At 40.3% G+C, this 22,678-nt stretch overlaps 1 protein-coding gene across 1 annotated transcript in view; it reads right to left on the bottom strand.

Annotated features, from left to right (window-relative positions):
• The window catches only part of tsnare1 (T-SNARE Domain Containing 1), a 259,358-nt gene that overhangs the window by 179,653 nt on the left and 57,027 nt on the right, over window positions 1-22,678 (bottom strand). The gene's annotated exons all lie outside the window — the stretch shown is intronic.

Here is a 22,678-nt window from a genome sequence, read left to right as displayed (position 1 = left end):
TCTAGAATTCTACTGGTTGGGGAACGTTTGACAGACAGCTCATTCAGCAACCCAAGAGAGAGGAAAAAAAATATACAAGAGCTGTGAGAGCAGAGAATGTGTCAGAGTGTGAGGGAAAGAGAGCGAGCTGGAGTGCAGGAGATTTGAACCTGCAACCCTAAACTTGAGAAGGGGAGCAGAGTTTAGAAAGGAAGACAATGTATTAGAGAGCAAGAAGGAACTTTCTGAGTGTGAGAAGAAAGCTCACACTCGGAAACTCACACTCTCTAAGCTTAGAGAGAGCAAGATGATATTTGAGTGTAAAAAAACAAGAAGTCTTTCTCTCTTTCTCTCAAATCAAACAATTACGCTGTTGATTAAAGAGGGAAACACCTCCATAGTCACCAATAGCCACGTCATGATTCAAGGAGCTATAGGAGAGGGAGGAGGAGAGGAGGCAGACGTACAGCGTAGACTCAGAGCAACTGGAGCATCGACGAAGTTAAAAAAAGAAAAAGAAAAAAAGAACAGTGGAAAAAGAGCGGGTGTCGGACCCTCTCATCATGAAAAGTGTGGGTGTCAAAACGCCCACACATTTCATGGGTGTGACTCCCATCCATCCATCCATTTTCTACTGCTTATCCAGGGTCGGGCCATGGGGGGCAGCTGCCTAATCAGGGAAGCCCAGACCTCCCTCTCCCCAGTGACATTTGCCAGCTTATCCGGGGGATCCTGAGGCCAGGCTCACCAAGCTTCTCACCCTATCTCTAAGGGAAAGCCCGGTCACCCTGCAGAGGAGACTTATTTCAGTCACTTGTATTGGGATGACATAGACATGACATGGGATCCATGGATGGACAGATGGATTTTTCCAGTAATGGAAATGGATGAGGTCTGGACTTTAACTGGACCATGTCACCACCTTGGTTCTGGTATAGATCTGCTCCTGTGTTTGGGATCATTGTCCTGTTGCATGAGACAGTTTCAGCCAGGCTTTAACTGTCAGACAGATGGACTTAATCTACTCTAGATGAGTTCATGGTCCACTCAATGACTGCAGGGTGTCCAGATCATCATCCCTCTACCACCGTGCTGACAGCTGCTATGAGGTGTTTGTGACCAAACATGTCCACTTTGGTCTGGTCTGTCTAGAGGACCTTGTTCCCAGTGGTCTTCTGCTTTGTTCAGATGCAGCTTTGTCAACCTAAGCTGTGCTGCCATGTTCTTTTTTCCTCCTGCAATCTTCCCAACAAGCCATACTGGTTCAGTGTTTTCTAATTGGACTGTCATGAACTTTAGACACATTACAGAACGATTGCAGATTTTTTCAATGTTGCCTCCCATCGATGGCTAATCCAGCATTCCTCATCATCCCACCTGAGATCTCCAGCCAGTAAAAGAGAGTCAGGCAATATTTTCCTATTAAAACATATTCAGCATGTAACTGTATGAGACCTCTGGTAGGCTGAGGCAGCAAAGAGTTCAACATCTCCCACATGAATCTGTCTAATGATAATAACACATCAAGGATGAGAAGGAAGCAGAAACAGAAGCAACAGAAATTAATCTGGTTCGGATCTGAATAAAAATCTAATTACAGAAAGATGACCGAGTTCATCTGCATCTGATATACCAAAATGAAGGACTCCATGATCATCTGGACAATGTGTGATGTTTGCAAACAAACACATCCTGCAGAGAAACTGGACTATGAGGCTGAATGACGAGTTCTAAAGCGCTGATGGAGGATTACTGCTTGTAAATGAAAGAATTAGGGCAGAATTAATGTTCAGGGAACACAGTGATTTTCTGGCCTGTGAGCACCTTGACGTCTGTGTCAGGTAAGTCTCTCTTCATTGTTGCCTGATGATCAACAGGCTAATTTCTGTGTATCTGAATTGATTAAGTGCTTGCATGGCTCTGAATGTGGGTTCATACTGTCAGATCAAAGTTTACTTCGTTCCAGATGGATGTTGATAAAGAGAACATTGCCAGAAAACGTGCATGCAGACATTTTCCTGAATGTGGGCGTCTTTTTGCTCGTCCCTTTTTGTATGTACATCGTAAGTATGGACTGTCATACAAATGAGGCCAGAACTTTCCATAACCGACATATCTGCTGCTATCATTATTGTGTCAGTGTAATCAATTTTCTCAAAGTACTTCAAGCGACTTGTTTTGCCTACAAGGCTGATAGATCCAGATAGATAGTTCCAGATACACACACACACACACACACACACACATATATATATATATATATATATATATATATATACATATTAGTGCTGGGCACGTTAACACGTTAATCGCGCGTTAACGCAACACTTAATTGACGCAACGCTTAATTGACGCCGTTAATTTTTTTAATCGCGTGTTTAAAAAAAAAAATTTGTCTTTTTTTTTTTTTTTTTTCTGGCCGCTGGCTTTGATGACAGAAACATGGCGTCCATGTCTCCCTTCCCTGCTGCAGCGGTGCGTCTGATGTGATCGGGAGAGAGCGGGTTTATTAAAATAAAGAGATGGTTTCTGTCTGGAAAAGAAAGAAGAAAAAAAGAACCAACGTTTCTCTTTGTCAAAATACATGCAGATGGACAGAACATCATAATTTTTAGACGGAAAACTTTTTTATTACTGAGGGATCTAAGCATAGCATTTTTATGATACACACTCAAGATTTACCATATAAGGTTCTCGTCCTACAGACTGGATTCACACACGAACATGTCTTCTACGCACACGAACATCATATATGCAAACTCTATGATTGGAGGACACAGGACTGAGGAATTTTCTTTGTTTAAACCATATATAAGACAGAACGACACATCAGGTCTTTAGGTCTTCGTTCTGGTTTTGGGACCTCCAGATTTTTCTGCAGAAATCTGTTTTGATGACTGAACTTTTGTAATAAACTTCTTTTTATTTTTCAAGTCAGCGTCCATAGACATTTTTGCCCGAGGTTCAACTTTTCCATATCTCCTTATCAAGATACATCATTACTATTTTTTTTTAATAAATGCAGTTTTAATTTATGCAACACAGCAAAGGTAAGACATGTTTTCTGACTTTTACAAACGTGAAGCATAAATCGAAATAAACTTCTTCTACCTCTGGTTCGGTGAATCTTGGTCATAGCGACATGAAACTTCCAGCTGTGGAATCTGTGAGATGTGAACTTTCAGTAGAGGAGCCGTTTGTTCATGTTCATGCCGTGGGGTGGACACTGGGAGACATAATTTGTGTTTTCATATTTTTCGGACTTTTTGTAGCTGCTCTTTAAATAATTTGTTGTCTTAACTGTGTTTGTTGGTGATAGAAATGGTTTTACTGAGCTGGTAGCTGAGATTCTGGACTTTCTGTGGATACCACACATGTTTACATCTACAGACCTGACGCTACACCTGGAACGAGATGTTAACCCTTAACTCCCGGTAGCGGAGGCTGAAAATTAAATTTTTGAGAAATTATAGCCAGAAACCTGGATAATGAAGCAGTGAAGGTGCATGGATGGAAGTTATTGTGCATATAGTGAATATTTCTCTCTCCTCACCATCTAGAAGCTGTGAGATTCTAATCCTGCTTTCTGTCTGTTCACCTGATGCTGATATTCATCACATATTGTTCCTTCTGTGTTTAGAAGGAAGCAGCTTCACAGCTTTAAATTCATCCTGCTGACTTTTTACCTTTTAGTTAGCAAATCCTGAACATGTCATCCTTCTTTGTCAAAAATATTTGATTTTATAAATATATATGAAGAAATATTTTATCTGAAAATTGCTGCTAAACCTGTTTATGTGTTTAGTGCAGGGGTCTGCAGCTTTTCCAATCCAAAGAGCCATTTTTCCCTCAGCCAGCTAAATAAAACTACTTTAGAGACGCAAATGTTACCAGACTTTTCAAAAAGGCAAGTTAATATATATTTTAATGAAGAGTCACCGTAAGATGTTTGTTATTTTTGAAGAACCACATTTTTATTTCCATTTTTAAGGTTTTAAAATAAAAAAAAACATAAAACCTTTATAAAAAAAAGAGGATAGACAGACTTTCTGCTAAGGAATGTAGATATTTGTGGAAAATGATGTAAAAGAAAGAAAAAAAAAAGTAAATGGTTTCCAACCTAATCACAATAAAGATAGATTTAAAAAAATATTTTAGCCACGTATTTAGAGGCATTGTGGAAGGTCCAGAAAGACACGCTCCAGAGTTACAGGTTGGAGACCCCTGATGTCGTGTTTGTAAACCAAAACTTACTGCATTTTCTTTTTATAGCTGTAGGCCTTTTTTTAAAGGACAGAGGCATTTTGCGCGGAACAATGTGATTAATCGCGATTAATTGCAGCATGTCATGCGATTAATCGCAATTAAAAATTTTAATCATAGCCCAGCACTAATATATATACATACATACATATACACGAACATGTATATACACATATACACACACAGACACACACACGCACACATACATACACATTCTTATACAGAGACATATACATCAAAGTGCTTCTGTCCAATATTCATGCAGTATATGATTTTTCAAAATACTTTTAGTTTTATTAAGAATGAGGCATAATTTCATTTCATCACTTCAGTTGTTCCATAACTGAACTCCTGTAGTTGTGATACAATGATATTTTGTTTTTGTCCTTAACGTAGATGTTTTTAGGACGCTTGTACCTCGTAGTGCATATGTACTTTCCCTCATCTGAAACAACCACTGGACACTTTTTGATTAATTACTGAGTACATGAATTGAATTATTTTAAAGTCGACTAGATCTCTGAGTGTGAGCGCTTTCAGGTTGACAGAGTTGGTTTGTGGGTTGTCTGTACTGAGTAAACAATTCTTATTGCTGTTTTCTGGATAATATATAAGGGTTCTGATTTGTTTTGTATGTGCGCCCCCAAACTTCCACACAATAAGTCAGGTATGGGAGAGGGAAGAGTTGTACGAAGTATGTAATGGGGTTGAATTTATATGATTTTTGGCTCTAAATAATATTGCAATTAATTTAGAAATCTTTGACTTGATGTAGCTTATATGGTTTCCAATTTAATTTATCATCAATTTTACTCCAAGAAACTTAATAACTGTTCTTCTTTTTTATTTCTATTTTGTTTATTCTTAGTTTGTTGTTTGAGTTGATTTCGTGATTTCCAAAAATGATATATTTTGTTTGATTTAAATTTAATGTCAATTTATTGTCACCAAACCATCTCTTCAATCTTGAGAGTTCCCTTTCCACTGCATCCAGGAGCAGTTGCTGATTCTCCCTACTACAGAATAAATTTGTGTCGTCTGCAAATAATATGGGTTTCAGGTTTTTACATGATTCATTTAAATTATTTATATACAAAATAAACAGAAAAGGGCCGAGTACTGACCCCTGGGGGACCCCACAGGTAAGCTTCTGTGTTTCAGACTTGACTTCTTGTAGATGTACATATTGTTTTCTGTCCTGTAAATAACTTCTAATCCTGTTCTGTGCTGTCCCTCTAATTCCATATTTTTGTCATTTTTTGTTTAATAGTTCATGGTCAACATTTTAGAAAGCTTTTTTCAAATCTAAAAATACCCCTGTTGCATATTCTTTCTTTTCAATAGCTGAGGCTATCTTCTCTTACAGGTGCATACATTTGTAGTTGTCCTGCTGGTTCTAAATCGCACAGTATGTTGTGTTTTGTAATAAAGTTCTCCAGTCTAGTGAGGAATATTTTTTCCAGTATGTTAGATAGTTATGGGCCTATAATTTGATAGCACCTGTTTGTCACCTGTTTTATAAATGGTTTTAACTTTAGCTAATTTCATTTTCTGGGGAAATTCTCTTTTTTTCAGGGACTGATTACAGATGTGTGTGAAAGGTTTGATGATGTATTCAGTTGCATGTTTAACCAATTATATGTGAGTCAGTGCATTTTTTACTTTCAAGTTTTCTGACAGTGTCAATAATCTCCTCTTCATTCATTCCCTTTTTGAACATGGTTTCTTTAATACTTGTACTTTTAACTTCCAGAGTCTCTTTATCTCCAGTGATTGCAATATCATGAGCCAGATCAAGACAAATGCTTACAAAAAATGATTAAGTTCATTAGCAGCTGTATTCATAAGTCATTAAATACTGCATTGTTTTTATGCAGGAAATTGTTGGGATAGTCTGTTTTCCCGCTTCTCTTTTTAATATTATTGAGTAAGTTTAATGTACCTTTTTACATGTTTTCATTATTAAAGTTACTTTATTTTTGTATTTCTTATATTTTTGTTCAGCTGCCACAGTTCTTTTTCACAGAAATTCTTTATATATTATATTTTTCTTCTTACATGGATTAAGCATTCCTCTGGTTATCCAAGCCTTCTGTACATAGTTTTGTTTAATTATCTTTTCTACGAGTGGGCAGTAACATGGTGGACAAAATACTTGATAGGCACTTTTTACATACACACTATTCCAGTCCTGCTTCCTTAATTCTTTAAGATTACTAGTGTCTCTGTGTCATTTGTCTCGTTATTTTAAGGATGTTGTTGCTTTTCTTGGTCATGATACAGTTATGAATAATTGTAAACACTGGACGGTGATCTCTAGTATCGTTAATTATTAGTCCACTTTCTATTTTCCTGCCAGGGACATTGGTAAATATATTGTCGATATTGTGTGGCACTCTGAGTTCTTATTCTGCTTGGACGCGTGATTGAAGGATAAAAACCCCGACTATACATGGCATTGATGTACTCTGCTGTTGTATTATGTTCTTGTGGATTTAACAAGTCAATGTTAAAATCCCCACAAATGAAAACCTGTTTGGTATTATCAATGTTGTTTGTTTATTTGGATAACAAAGGTGTCGATGCAAGAACCAGGTTTTCAATAAATACAACTTATTACATCTTTTGACCTGCCCATATCTATTTCTACTCCATGATGTTTTCCATCACAAATGACATATTGCAGGTGAAATAACTTAGGTAACTTTTGTCTAAATATAAGGCCACTCCCCCGCCCATTGTTGGTGGTCTATTTATAAAATAGCCCTCATATCCTGTAATCTGCACCCTGTCGGTTTGTTCCTCATTCAACCAGGTTTCTGATGCTACTATTGTTGTACATTTAGTGCCCCGTTGTCATAGACAGTATTTCATTTTCGAGAGGTTTAATTTAGGCTCCTACTGTTGAAGTGTATAATTGATATTGCATCATCAGTTTTCATATTTCTTTTCCTGAACTGGTCTTCTGTATAGTATTTGCATTCGGTATAGTTATTGTTGTAAAAGTGATTTTCAGGGTCAACATCATTTTCAAAGTCCTGTGATTTATGATCCGTGTGACTGAAGGTTTCCAGGGTCAGTTTTTCATGATCTGGTAAATGTTCAATCATGATTTGCTGAGTGTTGTTTCAGTGTCCGTTATTTCATGCAGTTTCCATTTGGATGCAGTGTTTCCCTCCTCAAATCCTGCTACATACCTGTCCAGTTCACTGATGTCTCTGATGACGTGTACTTTTGCTTCCTCTGGTGTTGATCCATTTTGCTTGATGTAAATCCTGCAGTTTGCTGTCCACGTTGCTTGAATCCTTTGAAGTTTTCTCAGCATGCGAGATTTTTTTTTGGCAACATCTGTGTTCTTCTTGGTTAAGTTCTCACATTGGTCCCTTTGAGTTTCCTTCCTTGTTGTAGCAGTGCCAGTTTTTCTTTTGGTTTGTAAAGCAGATGATTTTTACTGGGCAGTGGGTGACAAGCCTCGATGTCTTCACAATTGACTGTAATTCCTTTACTGTTCGGAAAGTTTGCTAGCTGGTGCTCCAGTGATTCCTTTTCGGTCTCCTCAGTTCTTCTCCTGTCGGTGTGTTCTTCAGTATTCACCACCACAAAGGACCGGTGCCTGGTTCTCACACTGCTGATGATCAGGTCGTTCTTCTGGGAATACTGCTCCAGATCATCTACTTGTTTTTCCAATGTTTTGATTTTTTTGTCCTTTAATTACTTGTTGCAGTGCCTGGATTTCAACTACCAGGTCCATTATTTTTTTATGCTGCACGTTAATTCTCTAGAAATAAAGTCCAGAGACTTTTTGATCTCCTCCACATCATTGGTGGACACTGAGTTTCTATTAGGCGCCTTGATCATGCAGAATGGCTTCAGACTTCAGTAAAACAAAAATGAATTTCATACTGTTTATTTCTTGGGTCAGGCTTTGAAGGGTTAAACTGCTCTCTATATTGCAACATCTCACTAAGAGCAGAAGGGGCCATATGTGATGCTTATAAAATCAGTGTCTCAGGAGCGGGAGTGTGTAGCTCTGTGGGGTAAACTGTGATGGATAGCTATCCTTTAGCTGATCTACAGAAGTTTTCCAGGCATTTCTATCCCGTCCAGGAGGTTTACAATCCAGCCACTAAATGTAGTTTTATTCAGAGACTCTTCATGGTAAATCCACAATGATCCACGATAACAGCATTATTTATCACATTTCATCATGAAGGGCTGGTTGTTCAAAAAATTTAATCTGGATAAAAGCTATCCGGATTTGGGAATCCCATGTTTCAGGACGGCAGATCACGTAATCCAGTTTACTTTTATTCCAAAGCAACATTGAATTGGATCACCCGATCCAGGATTTCGTTTTTCAGGATCACAAAATCCAAATTTCCAGCATGTAAATCAAGGTTGCTTCCGGCCATCTGAAGAACAACAAGTAAAAGAGACAGTTTGGGGTCATTTTAAGCACTTTTCTCTATCCCTTGTGTACTGAGGGATGCAATCATTGCACATTATTACTGACAGGTGATGACTGACAGGAAGATTTTATGTGTGTTTGTTATAGAATTTGTTTGGGGAGAAATATCATGTTTGACGCTGACTGGTTTATACTGGGATTAAAAGCTCCAGCTGCTACAGACTGGTTTATACTGGGATTAAAAGCTCCAGCTGCTACAGACTGGTTTATACTGGGATTAAAAGCTCCGGCTTCTACAGACTGGTGTAGCTTAAACAAAGACAGTTGGACCAAAAGCAGCAAAAAAAAAAAATTTAAATAAAAAAAGGTTTTTAAGGGTTAATACAAATATACCCAGGATGCTAGTCAGGAAGCAACATGACCATAAACCTGAAAAACTGAGGATTTTCCGAAGTACAAGCAGAGCGATTTCGTCCCCACTCTTTCCCAGTCCTGACACACACCACAGGAGCACCACAGGGGTGTGTGCTCAGCCCTGTTTGCTACTTCCTCCACACCTGTGATTGCATTATGAGACCGCCTACAGGGAAGAGGTCTGCAGACTGAAGGTGTGAAGAAAATAACCTGTCCTGAAACATCATACAGACAAACAAGCTCTTCCTGCACTTCAGATGAGAACAAGCTGTTGACCTGCCGCTCAGGACAGAAGACCAGGAGGTAGAGCATGTGACCAGCTTCAGTTTCCTGGGGACACACTTCATCTGAGGACAGTTCAGATGCTGTTCAGGCACGCAGGGCAGCTTCCCCACCTCCATCATCTTAACAGTATTAGAACTTTTATGTGAGTAAGTGTTTAATCACCAGCTTTTATCTGTGTATGTATGAGGAAGATATGTGGGACTGATGATACCACTTTTGGGTATCTTTCTAGGAGTGAGAGTGAGTGGTTGTTTGTCTCTCTATGTTGGTCCTGTAATGGACTGGTGACCTGTTCAGGGTGAACTCTGCTTCCTGCCTAATAGCTGCTGGGATACTTTCCTGCCCCTCAGCAACATGCAGTGGAATAAGTGGGTGTAAGATATATGTGGATGTTTTCAGTCCAATGACTATAAATACAGTGTATACACTGTCAGTAAAAGGGGAAAGGTGGGAGGACATTTGTGTCTCCCACAATCTGGACTTCTGTACCCACCAGGGCTCGTAGTTGAACCTCGAGGTAACTAATTGCACCCATCTGAGGGCTAGACAGGTAAATGTAGGAAATGGTTCATGTTTGTCCAGTTTCTTCTAAATGTTAAGGTGCAACATGAAGAGAGAGTTTGTGTTGGGGAAAAAAGAAAGAACGGTTAAAAACGGTTAAACAAGCTTTACTGATAGATGGAGGTTTAACGGTCCCTTATACATTCAAGGGAGATTTTAATAAATGACTGTATAGTTCTGCAGTTTGAGGAAAGAAGAAAAAGGTTTATATGTAAATTTAGTTTTGACTATTATTTTTCTTATTTAACACATGCTTAACTAAATATTAATAAACATGTTCTATATTATCCTGATCTTTACTGTCACCTTGGCTGTTGGTCGTCTGAGTCCAGGTCCAAGATGCTGAACCTCACATTCGATAACTACTTAAATACTCCCTTGTCATTTGAATTTTAAATTGATTGAATTTAGAAAAATCTAAATGAATTGAATTGGCTTAGTATGCAGAAGCATCATTCATTCATTTTCTGAACCGTTTAGGCCATTAAGGGTCGCAGGGAAGCAGGAGCCAATCCCAGCAGTAACAGGTGAGAGGCAGGTACACCCTAGACAGGTCACCAGTCCATCGCCATGCCAACACATAGGGGAAAAACAACCATTCACACACACTCACTCCCAGGGAGAATTTAGAGTCATCAATTAGCCTAACATGCATGTCTTTGGATGGTGGGAGGAAGCCAGGGAAATCGGAGAGAACCCACGCATACACAGGGAGAACATGCAAACCTTCCCCCAGCCGAGATTCGAACCGGCAACCTTCTTGCTGCGAGGCTGCGGTGCTAACCACCACACCACCATGCAGCATCATTTGTTGGACTAACTTTTCTTGAAGAATAGGACATATTTATGTGTTGTCTCAGGTGTGATGGGGTTTTCAGGAAGAATTGCTGATTCTTTCTCGCCTCTGTTGAGTTTACTGTGACAACGTGGTTGAACAAGCAGACAAGCAGCAGCCTGCTTGTGGTATGACTGGCTACAAGGCAAAGGGAAGCCAAGGTCACCAGAAGTGCATATTGTGATGCAGGGCCACAGAAGCTTGGATCAATGGCATCTTTGTTGGTAGATTAATCTGTGCGTGGATGTCGGCCATGCGGCCCACTTTGGCCACTCAGTGCTCATCAGCAGGGCATGGAGCTCATCATTCCCTGTCACATCCAGTCCAACCTCTCGCCTCGTTTTAGCTTAATAAGCACGGATACATTTCCAAGGAGCTCATCGAAGGCAGCTAACGATGTGGATACGTCTGTGGGTCAGGTGTGACACCAGGCTGCTCTACTGGTGCTGCTGCAGAGAATCAGCTGGTTCTCCACACACTGCCAGGATGTGAGTAGAAAGATACGATGCTGTCGACCCTGGATGGGGACTATTGAACAAGGAGATATTTACTGCTTTCACAAAGCAAAACCTTGTGTACATGTAGCATTGTCCTTTTTTATCATTACTACTTGTTCTCAGAACAAGAGGATTTATTTTCTCTTTTTCATTCATAAAGTGAAAATCTTGCAGATGTTTTGTTAAACAAAACATAATGCCGTGGCCTTTTCAATATTTAAGTACCATTTTTTTCCAATTAGTCAATTAAAGAAACACATTCAGATTTGGTCATTAATAACAGCTAACAATAAGCATGTGCTGATGTTAAAATGGGATTCAATTTAAATTCATTTGACTTCTTTCTTCAGCTGACCATTGTCCATGCTTTCCACAAACTAGTTCACATCTTCATCCAGGTTTCCACTTTGCCTCAGACCATTTTAAATGAGCTTTGGTCCAGAGAAGACGGAAGAAGCTGGTTCTTGATCCTGTTCACATCTGGCTTCTTCTCTGCATGATGGAGCTTTAACCTGCATTTGTGGATTTCAGGGTGAACTGTGTTCACAGACAGTGGTTTCTGGAAGTCTTCCTGAGTCCATGCAGTGGTTTCCAGTACAGAATCATGTCTGCTTTTAATGCAGAAGATCACCAGCATCCAGCCTTGTCCCATGCACACAGAGATTCCTCCTGATTCTCTGAATCTTCTGACGATATTCTACACTGTAGACGGTGGATCCTCAAAGTCTGAGGAACATTTTTCTGAAATTGTTCCACAGTTTTAGATCCAGTTTGCCTCAGATTGGTGAAGCTGTCCATCTTTTCATGTGAGAGACTCTGCCTCTCTGAAATGCTCCTTTTATACCCACTCATGTTACTGACCTGAATTACCTAAATTAACCTGATTAGTTGTCAAATGCTCCTCCAGGTGTTTCTGGTTTGTACCAGGTACTTTTCCAGCCTTTTGTTGCTCCTGTTCCAACTTTTTCCAGACGTGTTGCTGCATCAGATTCACTGTCAGCTCATATTTTCATCACATCATCTGAGATGTTGTTTATCCTCTATTGGAAATAAAACATAACTTGATGAGATTTTTAAATCATTAAATTCTGTTTTCATTTACATTTTACACAGAGTCTCAACTTTTATGGAAATGGGGTTATATAAAGACATCAATAACATCTAGTGAGAGCTCCCAAGCAGAAAGCTTTCTATGCTCATTTGTTTTCAATAAACCACTTATCAAACCAACATATGGACTTCAGTGTGTCTCTATGAAAACTGCTGTCTTGCCGTCTTGAATGAGTCTCTGAGCTGTGCAGGCGGAGACGTTGCCTCTCAGAGAACTGTATGGAGGGCTGAGAAAGGGAGGAGAGATTAGTCTAAACGACAGCTCTATTAGATACTTAACCTGCACTTTGATCATTTCCTGAGCTCCCCTTCAGATCAACCCCAGCAACAGACGGCAAATCTGACAGGCTCTGCTCTACCCCCCGCCCCCACCTTCTCAACACGCCTCACTTTCACTTCACCCCACCACGACTGATACCCCTCATAATGTATCCGGGCTTCACCGTGATCAAAGCAGCCTTTCTGGTGTCTGAGGACTCCATCTGCCCGTCTACAATAAAGACAACTTGGAGAAAGACACTGACTGTCACAGCCAGTCAAAGAGTGTGTTCAGTACTCCACAGACAAAAAGCACGATAGCAGTGTTTTCTTCTGTCACGGCCTCCCCTCCTCCCTCACTTTGTAGCTCAACTACTCCAACTCCACTTTATTTATGTAGCACTTTCAAAACAACACGGTTGACCAGAGTGCTTCACACCAAATAAAAACAATAAAATAATAAAAAAGAGAATATAAAAACATAAAAAGAGAATATAAAAACAGTAAACAGTGTAAAACGGTAAACAGTAAACAGTAAATATGTATACCCATCAGTCAAAATAAACATTCAAAATATTCAGTTAAAACCAACATCTCAACCAGTGTTAAAAGCCAAAGAGAAAAAATGAGTTTTAAGCAGCAATTTAAAAAGAGTTAGTGAAGAGGACTCATTAATGTGAGGAGGCAACTGGTTCCACAGATTCGGCCCAACTATAAGTAAGAGGTCTGACAGATATTGTGGGGCAAGACTGTGAAGGCACTTAAAAACAAATAAGAGAATTTTAAAATCAACTCTAAAACGAACAGGCAGCCAATGCAGGGAGGCCGGAGTAATTTATCTATTTTAATTTAGCTTTTTTTCTGTTTTAATTTAATTCCTTCAAAGTTTGTATTTAATGCCCTTGGTATTGCTTCCTGCACCCCGCTGTAAATGCTTTTTATGTTTTTTCTTGTACATGAAATGTGCTACACAAATAAACTTGCTTGCATGGACAGGATCCAGAGCATAGGATCCGGAGCCTGGCTACGCGATCCAGAGCCCGGCTACGCGATCCAGAGCTTGGCTACGCGATCCAGATCCTGGCTACGCGATTCAGAGCCCAGCTACGCGACCCAGAGCCTGGCTACGCGATTCAGAGCCCGGCTACGCGATCCAGAGCCTAACTACGCGACCCAGAGCCTGGCTACGCGATCCAGAGCTTGGCTACGCGACCCAGAGCCTGGCTACGCGATCCAGACCTTGGCTACGCGATCCAGAGCCCGGCTACGCGACCCAGAGCTTGGCTACGCGATCCAGAGCCCGGCTACGCGATCCAGAGCTTGGCTACGCGATCCAGATCCTGGCTACGCGATTCAGAGCCCGGCTACGCGACCCAGAGCCTGGCTACGCGATTCAGAGCCTAACTACGCGATCCAGAGCTTGGCTACGCGACCCAGAGCCTGGCTACGCGATCCAGACCTTGGCTACGCGATCCAGAGCTTGGCTACGCGATTCAGAGCCCGGCTACGCGACCCAGAGCTTGGCTACGCGATCCAGAGCCCGGCTACGCGATCCAGAGCCTAACTACGCGACCCAGAGCTTGGCTACGCGATCCAGAGCCCGGCTACGCGACCCAGAGCCTGGCTACGCGATCCAGAGCTTGGCTACGCGATTCAGAGCCCGGCTACGCGATTCAGAGCCCGGCTACGCGACCCAGAGCTTGGCTACGCGATCCAGAGCCCGGCTACGCGATCCAGAGCCCGGCTACGCGATCCAGAGCTTGGCTACGCGATCCAGAGCTTGGCTACGCGATTCAGAGCCCGGCTACGCGATTCAGAGCCCGGCTACGCGACCCAGAGCTTGGCTACGCGATCCAGAGCCCGGCTACGCGATCCAGAGCCTAACTACGCGACCCAGAGCCTGGCTACGCGATCCAGAGCTTGGCTACGCGATCCAGAGCACGGATACACAAAATTTTTTTTTGCACTGTTTGTGTGGATTTGACAAAGATTCTACAGTCAAAGTTTAATCATTTTAGAATATTAAAGGTTTTTTTCACTGTAAATCTGTGTTTTATTCTTGTTTACAAATAGAAAATTGGGTCAGATATTGATAAGTGAATCATTAAAGAACCAGACAGATAGGCATAATAGATAATGGTATTGTTATCAATAACATCATACCAATTCCCATCTCTAGCAAAAATGCCTCCTGGACACTTCCCTGGTGAGGTGTTCTTGGCATGTCCCACCAGGAAAAGACTCCAGGACAAACTGGAGTGACTGTCCCTTGGCTGGCCTGTGAATGCCTCAGGATTCCCATGGACAAGCCGAAAGAAGTCCTGCAACACGACTTCGAATAAGGGGTAGAGAACAAAGTTATTATAGTTAACGAAAACTAATGAAAAAACGAAAACTATAATTAAAAAAACATTCTCGTTAACTGAAATAAAAATAAAAACGAGAGTTTTTAAAAAAACAAAAACTAACTGAAACTGTATTGTGTGTTTACAAAACGAACTAAAACGAACTAAAATTAAAGCAAAAATGTCCTTCGTTTTCGTTTTTTATAAATGTATTTCATACATAAGGCCTCGGGGTTGATATGAAATCTGTTTACTTCGCTCTGCCGGATTTACGCCAGGTGTCTGCGTCGTACGGCCGTGACGTCACGTATCATCAGCGTGTCCGCCCGCACCGCTAGCATGATGCTATGGAGAAAGTTAGGAGAAAGCGAGGAGAGTCCTATTTGGGATTTCTTTCGTTATGACCATGTCAAAGATAAAGTGTGATGTAGAAGAAGCAGGTGGTTCAATATGTGGAAGGAAAAACCAGGAATCTGAAAGTCCATTTGAAAAGCTGCACAAGGCTAACCAGGAGTACCTGAACCAGGTAGCCTTTCTGCCCCCCTCCACGGAAAATAAGCTTCAGCCAGGCCGAGCAGGATGGGGAGGGAACGTGAGTCACACACACTCATTTACACACACACGCGCGCGCAAACAGACCTACACACACAGTCACCCACAAAAACTTGAAAAGCTGAATTTGAGAGGCTTAAATTAATTTTTGTTTACAATGTTGGACAGCAGGTTTTGTATGTTTAGAATAGAAGGCAAGGCAGTTAATTTTTATAACACATTTCATGTACAGGACAATTCAAAGTGCTTTACATAAACAAAAGCATTAAAGATATTAAGAAATAATAAAAGGCAGCAACACAAAGCAAGAATCACAATAAAATCATAAATTACATTAAAATGATTAAATACAAGATGAATGCAGATTTCATGCATAAGCACATGAGAAAAGAAATGTTTTTAACCTGGATTTAAAAATGTCTACATTTGGTGAAAGTTTAATCTCCACTGACAGTTTGTTCCACTTGTTTGCAGCATAACAGCTACATGCTGCTTCTCCATGTTTAGTCTGGACTCTGGTCTGGACTCTGGTCTGGTCTCTGGTCTGGACTCTGGTCTGGACTCTGGTCTGGACTCTGGTCAGTATAAACTAGAAACCAGTGTAGAGATTTTAAAACTGGTGTGATGTGTTCAGGTCTCTTAGTCCTGGTTAAAACTCCAGCAGCAGCATCTGGATGAGCTGCAGATGTTTAATGCTCTTTTTAGGAAGTCCTGTTAAAGACCAGTTTAGTAATCCAGTCTACTGGAGATGGATTCATGGAGGAGTTTCTCCTGGTCTTACTGGGAGACTAAACTTTTAATTCTGAAAAGAAAAGAAAAGCACATCAGCATCCAGCTGAGATACATCAGTATCTTAACCAGCTGCTGGTTCTGTGTTCTACCAAACACGCTCACTTTCTAAAATATTCACTTCATCATGTCCAGTATAACATGAGGTTCTGTTCTGTTAATCAGCTGCAGTGATTTGTACTAAAGCTGCTGAACCTCTCGTTCATTTCTTTATATAGTTAATTAGGAACTGTTTCATCTAATGAATGAAACCTCTGGTCTAGAGTTTGTTGGGTAGTTGAGGTTGTTCATGATTAGTCAGATTGAGCTCCTTTAAACTCCTGGCTGCCAAAGACTGTAAATTGTTTCTTAAATGGATTCATGTTATGTTGTTGTGTGTCTTTAGTAAGTAGGTTATGTTGAGTTTTAGCTAGCACGCTATCTCAGCAGCCGCATTGCACACATTTTTTACTTAAGGTTGTTGTTTTATGGGCTGTTGTGTTTGATTTGTCGTTGGCTGTTCATGTTTTCTCCTGATGCAGTTTTTAAAAATTGTATCTTGTTAAGTTTTTAGTATACAGTGCTTCTTCTGATTATTTTGAATTTTGCACTTGACAAATATCCTAATTTAGAAAAAAAACTAATACTAACACTAAAACTAATAAAAACTAAACTAAAACTAAGCATTTTTAAAAAAAACGAAAAATAATAAAAACTAGAAAATTTGCTCTAAAAACTAATTAAAACTAACTGAATTAGAAAATAAAAAGTCAAAACGAAATAAAAACTAAAACTAATAAAAAATCCAAAACTATTATAACCTTGTTAGAGAATTGATGGATGGATGGGTGGGTGGGTGGATGGATGGATGGATGGGTGGATGGATGGATGGATGGATGGGGATTTAAAATGGTCCTGCTCCTGCTTGGTGTTATTGCAGAGTTGCATGGAAAGTGACACGTCTTTCGCTCGATCAGTGAAGTGCATTGCGGAAAGCTCCACACATCAGGGTCAGATTTGTCATTTCCCTGGAGGGATGGTTGCATAAAGAGACACTAATGTATAGATCTTGGAGTTATCTGTTGGCATCTCACATTATTTTGTGAGCACTTTAGTCAACTGTGGTTGTTTGAAATGTGATTTATATATAAAGTTAGTTTGATTTATGACTGCAGAATTTGTTAGAAAGAGTAAATCTGTTGCTTTAAATAACTGGTTTAATGTGGAAACAATCCTGCTATATAATCTGTAATTGTTTATTCTAATGATCTCTTTTTAGTGAGTTTCATGATGTTTGAAGTTTGGTGGCTCATGACAGTTTTTAACAGTGGGGACACAAACATTACTCCCCAAAACAATCAGATTTCTTTGTTCCACCCACAAACACTAAACAGTAATTCATTCTCTTCATCATCTGTTCCCCCTAAGCTCTGAGTTTCCTTCCATCCGCCTGTTTTCTTCCCTTACAAACACACACACAGCCTACCAGTTTGTCTGGAAACATGTTTGGCCTCAGGGTTTCTGTCTTAGTCCTGCCCCATTACAACGCTAATGAAAGCACCAAGAGGATCAAATCCAATGAAGCAGCTTTCCCACCGTTTAACCCTTAAGAAGACCCGTGACCTCTGCACAAGAGCATGAGCACACACACATTAACACAAACATCCACACACATTAACACAAACACCCACACACGATATGCACTGCACTGATTAATTTATTGTTGAACAAATAGAAAGCTGCCAATCAATCCTAAATCTTTGTACACATCTGAGCTGAAGTGAACTTTATCTTTCCTGAATGTGTAGTTATTCTTTATTTTATGATTGTTAGTTTGCTTTATAAAAATGAGAAGAGCCATGGTTTGTTCAGTGCTAGGAGAACCCACCTCCAGCTAAACATGTGGAAAACTAAAGATGTGTACTGACTTTTGGAAAAACTAAAACACGCATATAAGTTAAATGATTTTAATCAAAGTTCAGACCACTGAACCAAAAAGGCTCAGCATTGTTTGTGTTGTTTAAGGAAACACTTGTATTTTTAGGTTGAGTGCTCCACAATAACCATGTCAGCATGATTTTTATCTCCTTTTATCTCCCTTTCTTTTGGTCATGCAGTTTTAAAGAAAATGGTTTCCTTGAACCAGATTATTAAATGATCCAGTCGTCTGATTGGTCAGTCTCAGCTTCATGAACAGAACTCGGATCATTTTCTATCAGAAAGTGATGGAGAAAACTTAAAACTACGAGAACAAGTTGCACATTTTAACATGGACGCTGATATGGTGATTTGTTTTCAAACAGTCCATGATCACGTGACTAGCAGTTGTGACGTAGGTTTGCGCCTGTCCATTGGAGATGGGGAGAATTTTGCCTTTAGAGCTTCCAACCCGAAAACTAATGCCCAAAATCATTGGCAAAAAATAAAAAAAATGTATATACAATGCAGGTTTTCTCCCTCAGAGCCCTAGTTTTTTTTTTTTGTTTTTTTTTTTTATTTGTTTGTTTGGTTCTTTTTGCGTTTGTCATTTCAGACAGGAGGCAGAAAAAATATGCCTTGTCAAGAAGAGATTAGCAGTTAAAATTCAGTGTGGGTGGTCTAAATAAAAACTTTTAGCTACTTTGGCAGGTGCAAAATGAATTATGTGTCTTCCTGGTGAAAGATATAACATGACACCTGTCAATAGGTGTTGGCCTTGGTGGAGATTATTAATAGGTGTACGTTAACAATGGGCAAGTGTACGCAGCACGAGGGACATACCACCACACTTTCCTTTGTTAAATTAAGTTTGCACATTTCTCACAGGTCATGCTCTTGAGTTGCAGACATGAGCTGGATATGGCCTAAACAAAAGCTGACTTGATGTCTGACACACTGCCATCCTAGGGGCCCTGGCACCGTTTTCTGCAGACAGTGTTGCCTGATGTACATCAGGGGATGAAATCCACAGTATTTCCCTTGGTTGTGGTGCAAATGTCTTGCTTGAAGGAAGGGATGTGAGTAGCAGTTTCCTAATTTGCTTTGTAATCATCAGACTTAAGGCGGATTTATACTCGCGCTGCGTCTGCATGCAGTCGGTACAGCGTAGCTGATGCTGGGGAATTTGCTCTCACACTTGAGTGTAGGGGGTACGCGACGTTTTGGTGTTGTGTTGCAGTTTCTCCTCCTAACCTGAAGGTGGCAGCAGGGGTGGTATGAACCGGTAAACTCACCAGGTCGGAGTTCTTTTGATGGTTCACTTCAGTTCCAGTAGGTATTGTCTTTTTTAAAACAACAATGGTACCCAGTATGGTTCAGTGCATTTATTAGCTTGTGGAAGAAAATGAAAAAATAATTTCATCAGCTTTATCCATTGGGTGTGGTGTTGTTTTTAAAAATGGCGGTTACTACATAAATTCAGCGAGAAGGTCAAGAAATCAGGAAACTCGTAATCCCAAATTGACCAATAACAAGGAAGTACATCCACATAACCGTCTGCGTAGCAGGGGTGCAGGTCAGGTCTGGAAGAGGTTTGAGTCGGGCCTCCGCGGAGCTACGCAGACCATACAACAGTGACGCAGACGCCGTATAAGTCCACCTTTAGACATAACCTTAAGATGCTCTTCATCTTCAGATACATCTTCAACTATTTAACTGTCATGATGAAAGATGAGGCCAGAGCCGCCAGGACTGTCATCAGTTTACTTCTGAGGCTCATTTTGAAAAGCTCAGACAGAGTTTATCATATGTAGCTGCAGCATGTGATGCAGGTAGGACTCCCCTTTGCAGTGAATCTTTACATGTTTTGTACCTCCCCTGATGAGTGTCTACTCGATGTGGGTGAAGCTTACCCACGGGAACAGAAAAGGTTCCAATCAAACATTATGACAACACCTGAATTCTCGTACCTCCCAGATGAGCTCAAGACAATAGGGAGATTGTGTGTGTTTATGCATGCATGTGTGTATGGGTGTGTAATTGGGATGAAATATGATTCACAGTTGTAAAGAAACAATCAGTATTTGGCACTTCTGACCTCTTCCTAACCTCCATTTTGACTGCCGGGTCAAAGTGACCCGAACAATGTCAAAGTAATATAAACATGCAGGATGAGGTTGCAAATATAGGAAATGAACTATTTTCATTTTATATGCTGACTGCACTAATTAAGCCAAGCAAAAGAAGCTTCATACCCAGAAATATGTTAACTGTGTTTTTTAAAACAGCATAACAGGAGGGGTTAATATTTATTCACCTAATCATTTAAGTTCTGAATTTTGGTTTTATTTGAAATATGTTTTTAAATGACTTTTTAAAAATCTCCTGATTTGTGGATTTAGCTTTTTTGATTTATGTATTTTTAAAAATTATTTAGGTTTTTTGTGTTGTACCTGTTTTGTTGAAAGGCTGCTTTGGTTTTTTATGTAAACTGTAACGTTGTGTGTTATTATGGATCTCATTGTCCTGACAGAATGAGTGTGTGTGTATGTGCCAGGATGAGTGGGAGTGGGCAAGGATATAGGTGTGTATGTGGGGAGGGATCACATGCATTTCTGGGGGAGACCTGGGTGGGCCCAGGGGGTGGTGGGCTGTGGATCTGGGCTCTCCCACTGTCCTCTTTCTGTCCTTCCCCCCTAGGCATGTGGTGGGTGGTGCCTTCTGGGGTTGGTGGCAGCTCATTGGCTGCAGTAGCTGTGTGTCTTGGTCGTGGGGGACGGCTGCTCCTGGCCTGTCCTGATGTGTGTGTGTGAAAGTGAGTGTTTGTGGGTTTGGCACAGGGGAGGCTGTGAGTGAGGGGTCACAGGGTAGATAGGTGGGGGTAACGGGCGGGTGGGGTGTGTAGGAGGATGGGGGGACTGGTTGATGTTGCCCTGGTTCTTGGGGCGTGCGGCTGGAACATCGGGGTGGGTCCTGGCACCCGCCGTGTGATTGTGTGGGAGGGACCTGCTCCTCCTGGGCGTAGTGTGGGCCCTATGCCTCGGGAGGGGGCGGATTATGCGTTTCTGGGCTCTTGGGGCCCTGCACATATGATACATGTTTGTTTGTTTTTTTTTTAACTCTTTTTTTTTACTTGTTTTTGTTGTTGTTGTCTTGGTTATTTTTTAGGAACTCCTGATGATTGTCAGCTTAGTTTACCTGTAAAAGCTGTAGGAAATACTCTGTTGTGTTTCTGTACAGGTGTAGCAGCTGCTTGTCGGTTGGATTGAAGCTCGTTGCTTCTGTCGACTGGATCTTTGTCTCCTCTTTCTTTTTTCTACTTTCATTCTTTACTTCTCTTCACTAGTCTAACATTTTCTGTCCCCTCCGATCAGGTCCAGCAAGATTATCTAAATTCATAATTTAAAATAAAGAAATAAGATTTAAAAAATATCAATAATATATATTCATTAAAAAATTAGTCTTTTACCCATGAATCTCCTCTTGGCAAAGCAAATTTGGTCAGCACAAAACAGCAGCCAGATCATCATTCTGCTGCCACCATGCTCGACAGGACAAGTAAAAAAAAAATCATTCTGACTCTACAACAAATCTATGGCCTGTGTTGTATTATACTGAGGATAAAATAAATTATACTCTGCAGTCCTGCACTGGAATCAGCAAGTGCATAAAATGGATGCATGAATAAATAAGATAATGTATATAATCCACTTGGTTTGTATGTTGTGTCATTAAACAACATGATATATAATATCTTTGATGATTCACGAAAATGGTTTGATAGTGCAGCTGCAGCTTTATGCTTTGCTTTCAGAGCAGCAAATTTGTGATTTTTTTGTATCATCTAAATCCTTTTTACCAAAGATAATGAAGTAAATCAAGGTGATGGTCATTCCCAGACGCATTAACACTTACCCTGTGATGATAATAAAATATTGAGCTTAAAAAACTGGTTTATTCAATCGGAAGCTGGGAAATGTTAAAAACAAAGGTACAGTCACTCAGCTCATGATGCTATATATAAAATGAAGAAAACTTTGAGTGTAATTTATACACCACTCATTTAAACAACTTTTTCTACACAATCAATGTGTTTGTGTGTTTTTCCTCCTGTACACGAGGTGTTGATTGCTTGAATTATTCATTTCTTCATGAATCACAAATGTGTTGACTGATAGAAGCCGACTGAAGTTAGAACGTGGGTGCAGCTAAATGCTAAACAGCCTCTCATGAAGCCACAGTGTTGACATGAAACTGTTTCTTGCTGATGCTTTCCTGACCAGAACTAACTCAAACTGGACAGGGATGTTCTCACATGAATGGAGATGTGCAGGAATTTTTATATTATTTCCACAAACTGTAAGGATTCATATAAAGTCCGTTTTCCAGGAGAATATCTTTCTTCTGACTGCAACTCCACGGGGCGTTTTTCAAACAAGGCCATAAGGACTTATGATTTAATCAAAGAATAATCAACTAGACCATC

The sequence above is a fragment of the Melanotaenia boesemani genome, chromosome 6, assembly GCF_017639745.1.
Source record: "Melanotaenia boesemani isolate fMelBoe1 chromosome 6, fMelBoe1.pri, whole genome shotgun sequence".
Classification (NCBI taxonomy): Eukaryota; Metazoa; Chordata; class Actinopteri; order Atheriniformes; family Melanotaeniidae; genus Melanotaenia; species Melanotaenia boesemani.
This window is presented reverse-complemented; position numbering and strand designations above follow the sequence as displayed.